This window comes from Zalophus californianus, chromosome 5 (assembly GCF_009762305.2).
Source record: "Zalophus californianus isolate mZalCal1 chromosome 5, mZalCal1.pri.v2, whole genome shotgun sequence".
NCBI lineage: Eukaryota > Metazoa > Chordata > Mammalia > Carnivora > Otariidae > Zalophus > Zalophus californianus.
The window spans coordinates 91,846,982-91,855,173 of NC_045599.1; positions in this window are offsets into that span (position 1 = coordinate 91,846,982).

Consider the following 8,192-nt stretch of genomic DNA (forward strand, 5'->3'; position numbering starts at 1 on the left):
GAAGCAGGGACGGCAGGGAATCCATGCCCACAAGGGTGGCGCCCAGGAGCAGAATCAGGTTTTCAGAGGCAGCATCAGCCCGCAGATCCAGGGCCCAGCCCTGCCAGTGGGGGTGGTGCTGGGGGCAGTGTGTGTGTCCAGCAGAGGGGACAGCTGTATAGTTTGGGAAGCTGTTCCTAGCTGAGTGATCTCCAAGCCCAAGTGTCTGGCCTGCCGAACGACTCTCAAAGCTGCCCCACAAACCTTTAAGAAATATATTTCTGCTTCCACTGGCCCAGTTTGGTTCCTGTCTCCGAGTATGGATAGAGATGCAGAGCCAGCCATGAGCAAGAGGATGCAAAAATGATGAGGTTCTCCGGAGCTCACTTCACCCATCTTGGACTGCAGCCTGACCCCAGGAGACTGATGAAGAACCTGAGTTCTGAGGGAGGGATGGGGCCAGGAGAGAGATTCTGACCATTCTGCTAAATTGGGTGACTGGGGCTTTGATGTATGTGGTGAAAAGACAAGTGACCTCTTTTGCGCACCCGGCTGGGGAAAAAGTGATACCCATTACCCTTCAATACTTGAATAACTACATCTTCAGAGGTGAAATTCAGGCACTTGTGGTTAGCTAAAGGGCAGGTGAGGGGGGGATGGGAAAACATGGGACAATGGAGCCCATCCCACTGGGAAAAGGATAAATTGATCACCTACTCCACCCACTGGTTCTGGGGCTCAGTGAAGTGGATACAGGTTAAACTAAATGCTACGGGCTCCTCAGGAGGGAGAGGGCAGAGTGCTCCTGGGGTTCAGAGGCCCCAGTTCCCCCTGGCTGAAGCTTCTGGGCTAGCACAAGCCACAAAGTCAGGCTTCCCTAAAGCCTCAGGCTTTACAAACTCAGGGCCTGGTGAATTCCAGACATTCTGAGTAGCTGCATGGATCGCATGCCCCGTGTTTCAGCTAGGAAAGCCTTCTGGAATCCAACTTATTTGTCCGTAGGTGGTTTTGAGATTTCCAGCAGAGAATCGGGGTCTTAATTCAGAGGCCGAGCATATACATTTAAAATGCCAGTAAGCAAAAGCTCATTATTGATATGCCAAGAGAAAGGCAGCCAGCCCACACAGAACTCCTCAGCTCTCAATTTACAACCGCGGCCAACTTCTGAACTTCAGGTCCTCCTATGAGGCTGAGGTTGAGCACCTTGCCTGAAGGAGTTCAGTTGTGTTCTGGGCTATTCTAACATTGGCTGTTCTGATGTTGGCACAGCTCTGTGAATCAACTAAAAACCATTAACTTGCACGCTTTAAAAAGGCAGATTGTGTGGCATGTGAATTCTATCTCCATAAAGCTGTTACCATGTCGCACAAAAGGAGCATGCAGGGGCAGGCTGGGTGTGACTCTCAGCCCTACCAGGCACTAGCTGGCAGACTGGAAGCTGATTACGACACCTGCCTGAGCTTGGTTCCTGAATCTCTAAACTGAGCAAATGTGATCAAATCACACTCATGTCATGGAATCAAATAAAGGGGAAATGGGAGCTCTCTGTGACACTGCCCGACCCATGGGCCACACTCGGTATATGTGTGTGCCCTGTCAAGTCCCTGCTATGTACCAGACCCTGGGGACACAGGGACAAATGAGACTTTGCTCCTGCCTTCAAGGAAAAGGCACTTTAGGGTAGGAGACAGGCAGGGACTTCGTATCAGTACTGTGATTCAGGGACAGACTACACAGGTGAGGCGAACCAGAGGGCTTAAGAAGGATAGATATTGCTCCTTAGTTAGACATCTTCCCTGGCCTCCAATCCCCACAAACCAGGACCGTCTGCCTCGTCACCTTCCTTTGCTCTCACCACGGCACCATCTAAGCGTGTTCTTGTTCATTTACTTGCACGCTTCCTTCACGCCTGTCTCTCTCTAGCTGGACTGGTGGTTCGGTGAGAGCAGAGCCCTTGTCTGCCTCAGCCTCCAGGGGCCACCACAGTGTCCCGTACTTAGGAGACACTTGACAAATATTTGTTGAACAAAAGAAAGCATCAGGATGAAGCCTGGAGGGTAAGCAGGAATTCGCCAAGCGAAAAAGCCAGAATGAGAGATAGCAGCCACCAGGCTGCATGGCTTGAGGAGAGGGGACAAGAGAGAAGTGGCAGGAGGGGGCGCTGGAGACCCAGGCGGGGCAGCCCCAAGACGAGACTGGGCCCTCACTCTGGAGTGTGGTGGTGGGGGGGTCTCTAACCACTACCAAGATCCCCCTCTCTGCTGGCTTCAGTCTGTGAAAACCCGCACAGATCCCTGGTCGTCCTGCTGAGTGCAGCCCTTGCGTTTCTATAGTAACCGTCACCATGGCACCAGAGGCCTGGATCCAACTTCCGGCACCACTGAGGCCCTGAGCTCCTGTCCCCCTCCCCAGCAGCCTCCATCCCACAACACAGAAAGGAGACGTGGAGGGGCACCACCCTGGGGATGTACAAGGAGGGGTGTGGCCAGATGCAGGGCACAGGGTGACAGGATTAAACATCAGATATGTCACCACAGACCTACCTGCCAAGGGCCGACACAGACTGAACATTTACTCGCAAGTTGGGTTTCACCGCTTTGCTCGGACAGGGGGTGGGGAGCTGGGTCTCAACATGCAGCAAGCGCTGGGGCAGACGGGCCTCTGTGCGGGCTGGCAGGGTGGGGCATGGCGCTCAGGGCAGACCTGGGAAACCCCAGCTCCTTGGGGCTCCTGGACCCGTGGTCTCTCCGAGCCTCACTCTCCCATCTGCAAAATGGGAAGGATAAACAATAATCCCTTCAATTCACTGCGGGTATCAGAGAAATGAGCACGGTGCCCCGCACCTGGCAGGTACTTGGCAAATATCTGGCGAGGGAATTTGCACGTAAGATAAAAAAATGAATGTCATCTCTGTCGGTCAACAAAACTGTGACTCCCAGTTCCCTTCTCTCCCCTTCCTGGTCCACACTCTGTTCAGACCCAATTCTGTTGCATGAGTTTCAGATCATCTGTTCTCTGCCATCCCCCAGGCTCTCGGAGCGGGTAATCACAGGTTTCTGAGTCACAGACCTGTGTTCTAATCCAGCTGCTCACCGGCCTTGTGACCCCGGGCAAGTTGAGTCACTTCGCAACTGTCTGCTCTCACTGAGATCCCTTTAGCTGCAAGACTCAGAAATCCAACCAGGCTGGCTTAAGCCCAAAGGACAGCTGAGGTCAGGGTTGCAGATTTAGCAAATAAAAATAGAGGATGACCAGTTAAATGTGAATTTCAGATAAACAACAACTAATTTTCTATACAGTTAGTTCTCAAATTTTGCACGGGGTATACTTATGCTAAAAAATACCACTCAGTGTATCAGAAACCCAAATTTAACTGGCCAACCTGTATCCTATCTGGCAGGCCTAGGTGGGGTGGGTACTTACTAACTCATGAAACAAGATGGATCTGGGAGGTCAAGTAACACCATGAGGATTCTCTCTCTCTCCTCCTGCTCCCATCTCTGGGCTTTGCTTTCTGCAGCCTCAAGAAGGACTGGTTATGCAGAAGATCCTCCCTCCTTCCTTCCTTCCTTCCTCCCTCGCCCATCCTGTGCCCATGCTGGCCCCGTACCTCTCGTCTACCACACTCTTCCCTGCCCTAGAATGTGCCACCCATCAGGGCTCAACAGCTTCAGATCTGTCCCTCACCTCTCACGGCCTCCCTCAGCCTCTCTGGGCCCCACCAATACGCTGGGCCCTCGGCCCCGGGGGTCTTCACGCATGCTCTTCCCCTCCTGGGAGCGCCCTGCCCTGACTTTCTCCTCTTCACCTGCCGCTTCTGTTTATCCGCTCCAATCACAGTGGACACAGCAGCTCTTCAAAGGTCACCTCTGACCTGGGCATCCAAAGCTGGCTCTCCGCATTTATGCCATTTTGGCTCTGTTTTGGCTTCAGTTTCCCAATCTATTGGGTGAGGGGACTGGACCAGCCACCGGCTGCAAACTCCAACGACACGAGAGTTTGGGCCAGCACTTTAAATAAAGACCACAGCCCCGTTTGAAGGCAGCAGGAGCAACTGAACTCTGGCCCCTTGTCAGGTAGAAAAGCAGACCCAGTATTGCCAATGTTTCTGATTTTCCCAAAGAAGAAATCTCGATATGAATGGAAAACTCTCAATTTTGAGTAGTTGTCCCCCGTTTGTGACCTCTAGACTAGACTGTCCAGCCCTGCAATCTAGGAACCACCTAAATTCTGGGAACCACATGCATGAGATACCTGAGAGGGTTATTTAAAATGCATTCTCTGGCCACATCTAGAATCTCTGAGCCAGCACCTTGGAATCTGCATCTTAGCAAGCATCCTTAGGTGCTTATACTTACTAAATTTTAAGAACTACAAATCCCGGATTTTCCATTTTAATGGGGTCTCACCTTCCCTCTACATCCATTACAATGGGGGGCAGGAGCACCTTCCCTTTCACTTTTTCTCCGCAGACATGCCAACCCCTCACCCCATGACCCTAACCCTAACCCTTGGAACAGAGCAGGCAGTGGTGTGGGAACTTGCTGGAGCAGGAGTTCCTGCCGCCTGGCCCATCACTGTACCAGCCCCGCTGCTACAAAGTGGAGGCAGGGGTCACAGAGGGGTGGTCACCTGCCCGAGGTCACAGAGCCATCAGCGGGAGACCTGGGGGCTCAAATCCCAGTCTGTACATCAGAGCACCAGGCCAAACTCTCTCTCTCCCCAGGTAGAAACAGACAGAAGGTCATTGTCATGTTGAAAGAAGACTGTAGATTCGGAGTCCCTCTTTCTTCCCGATCAGCATTGTGTGATCTTCCTGATCGCACAAGGAGCACAAAGGGCTGATCACTTTATGATGGGAAGGATATGACAGGGTCACACGGAGGGGAGGAGGAGAGTGTGTGGCTTTGATGCGAGGAGATGGCTCCTGGGGACAAAACAAGGCTCTGCAGATATGAGCGCTCATAGACTCCTCACAGACCCAGGGATGGTGGCTGCCTGCTTCCGTCCTTCCCCACCCAGCCCTCACAGCCTCCTCCCATCAGGTTTAGCTTGAGCTAAGTAGGATCATGGCAAAGTCTTAAATCATAGGCCCATGCACCTGGCAGCTGGGGGGGCCCATAGCACTTTGCTGCAGTTTCCTTCTCTGGCTACATTTGCCTGGATCAGTGCACATGCCTCTCACCGGGCAGCAGTTCAGGGATGTGCGAACTCCCAGCAAACATCTGCGTACCTGCCATGTGCTTGCTCTGTGTTGTGCTGGGCACAGACAACTGGAATTTGGTCTGTACTGCTCTAACAGAACAGAAGTGTCTTATTGCCCCCGATGTGCTGTGGGAACGGAGCGGAGCGAGAGGTGACTCACCTCGGGGGGATTTGGGAAAAAGTCTGTGAAGGAAGTGGCCGTGAAGTCACACTGGGAAAGGTGGGTCGGATCAGAGCCACACAGCCAAGAGAGGGCAGGGGCATTCTCTGCGGCATAAACTGTGTGCCAAGGAATGCAGGCGGGTTCCAGCCCTGCAGATCCTGCCTCCCCAACACTTCCTGTTCCCTTAAACCCAGTATATCTCAAACTAGTCATCTGTATAACCCCCTCGAGTATTTACTTCACGTTTTTCTTTACGTCGGCATACTGATTTTTATCAAACTTATGTTAAGAAGAATATTTCTCCTACAACAGTAATCAAAAAATAGATTTCGGGGGCGCCTGGGTGGCTCAGTCGTTAAGCATCTGCCTTCAGCTCAGGTCATGGTCCCAGGGTCCTGGGACCGAGCCCCGCATCAGGCTCCCTGCTCAGCGGGGAGTCTGCTTCTCCCTCTCCCACTCCCCCTGCTGTGTTCCCTCTTCCGCTGTGTCTCTTTCTCTGTCCAATAAATAAATAAAATCTTAAAAAAAATAAAAATAAAAATAGATTTCGCTTATAAACAGTTGGTCACTAGAAAAATAACATTCAAAGCAAGATAATGCTACTGAAATCCAGCCACAGTTCTGCCGCCCGGGGAGGTGCCGAGTCCGCAGCCTGCACTCTCATCATTAAAAAGAGAGAACAGCAAGTGTTAGAGAGGCGTTAGGGATACCCCAGCACCAGCCTGAGACTTTCCCCTTGAGATAATCAGGATTGAGACGGGATGGAAATAAGAGAGATACTTGCTTTAATGCTTCATGTGTCCCCCACTAAAGAAACCCTAGATACTAGGGTCCCCACACTTTGAGAAACTCTGTCCCAGCCAAATCCCAAGCCAGCCCCAAACCACATGTGTGCCTCCATGGTTTCCTGCAGATTGCTGGTTTGCAACTGTGCTCTTGGGAGATGGTGGACTCCATGGCTGTCCCCAGGAGCTGTCATGGTGGGAGAGCCCTTTGCATGACAGTAACAACCATGACCCCCACAAGAGTGACCATCACCATCACAGCAAACACTTACATAGTTCTTATTGCATGCCGGACCCTTTCCTAAGCATTTAAACATATTAAATTATTTAATCCTCACAAAAACATCAATGAGGACGGTACCATTGTTATATTGCCATTTTATGGATGCGAAAACTGAGGCACAGAAAGGTTAAATACCTGCCCCAAAGCAAATTTATCCTCTTTATATATCAGAGTCCCATACGCAATCTCATTACTTTCTCCATTCTTCCATCCGGCCATTCAGCAGACATGCACAGAGTATCTTTTGTGTTTCCTTGCCTTCCATGTGAAGCAGTATGTATTTGTATTGAAGTACTACGACACTCTTTCTGGCTCTGCCCACCCTTTGACTTACATCCTTCGCTCCCAGCATCCTCAGATGGCTTCCTGCTGCCTCTGTGGGCTGTGCCACGATGTACTGCCCAGGTCACCCGTCAGGACCCAGGACCTGTTCCTCCAGCTTCCAGGCCACGGGGTCTCTCGCTGAGTCCTTCTCTGGGAACTGCACTAGACTGAGGGGAACCAGGTGGCCTTACGGCCCACTCCCCCACTCCGGTTGGGGCAGGGCACAGCAGGCAACCAGGGAAAGACCACTGTGGGGGAACAAAATGAAGACCTTTTGCATCGTGTCAGGACCACTGTTGGGGCTGCCCCCACTCCGAGTCCCCACAGGTCGGCTGCAACCTCTGCCTCAGCCGCACCACAAACCAACTTCCCCTGCCAGGCCTGCTCCCCACGCTCGCTCACGGGTGTGGTTCCCGAGCCTGACCCCCCCAAATGCCGCCCATCTGAGTCTACTGCCTGGGACACTCCACCTAAGATACTATGCAGAGGCATCTGCCCCCACCCAAAGCTGCAACCAGCCCGTCTTCCCAGCGGTCCCTCCCCAACTGAGACCCAAATGAAAGGAGCCCCAGTGCATCGGACCTTCCCCAAGGCTCTCAGTGGTACTAAAGCCCTAGGGTCACCTCAACCTCCACAAGCCCTGAAAGCCTTGGAGGTGGTTGGGTTTCTTTATTTATATGTTTTCATGCATTAGCTAATTATCTTTGTTCCCAGGCCCCATTACCGTTTCAAGTGTCTCGTGGCCTTGGCTCTAATGACAAGCAGCCACACAGGCTAGCCCAGGAAGATGCTCTCTTGCAGGCCCGCAGGGATCAGCCGGGACAGGAGAGAGGAATGAGGGAGGTGGGACTGGATTACAGGGTGTCAGGGAAGGGTCACCGCTCCCCTACCTTTGTCTGCCTTTGAACAAGGGGAGAGCAATCAGCATTTCCCCTCCTTAAGGAGGCATCTTTCCGAGCCGGGCAGAAAAGGGCCTGGGTGGCAAGTGACCCATCTTTGCTCTATTCTTAAATGGCCTATCTTTACAAATAGCCTACATCTGCCCCAGGTTTGACCCTTAACATTTCTTAAATTTAATTGCAAATTCCTGTCTCAGCAATTCCGTAGGCTTTCTACTGTAGTCTAAACCCACCAATATAAGCAAAAAACAAATGGAATTAGAACCTGTAGTCTGCAGAGGTGCTTTTGGGATGTGGATGGGAGGACTCAGGAGTAATCCTACTTAGCATAAACCAGGCAGTGGGAAGGCGCTCCAAGGTCACATCCAGCCCTGCTCCGAGTCACAGGAGTAAGGGCCAGGAAGTCCAGACACTGTCCTTTGAAGAACAAAGAAGCAGAGAAACATCAGGACGAGGCAGCCTGGCCTGTCATCACCTCCAAAGGCCTGGATACCACACCTATTTAGTGAGTCCCTACTATGTGCCAGGCCATGAGTCAGTGGCTCTCAACCTCT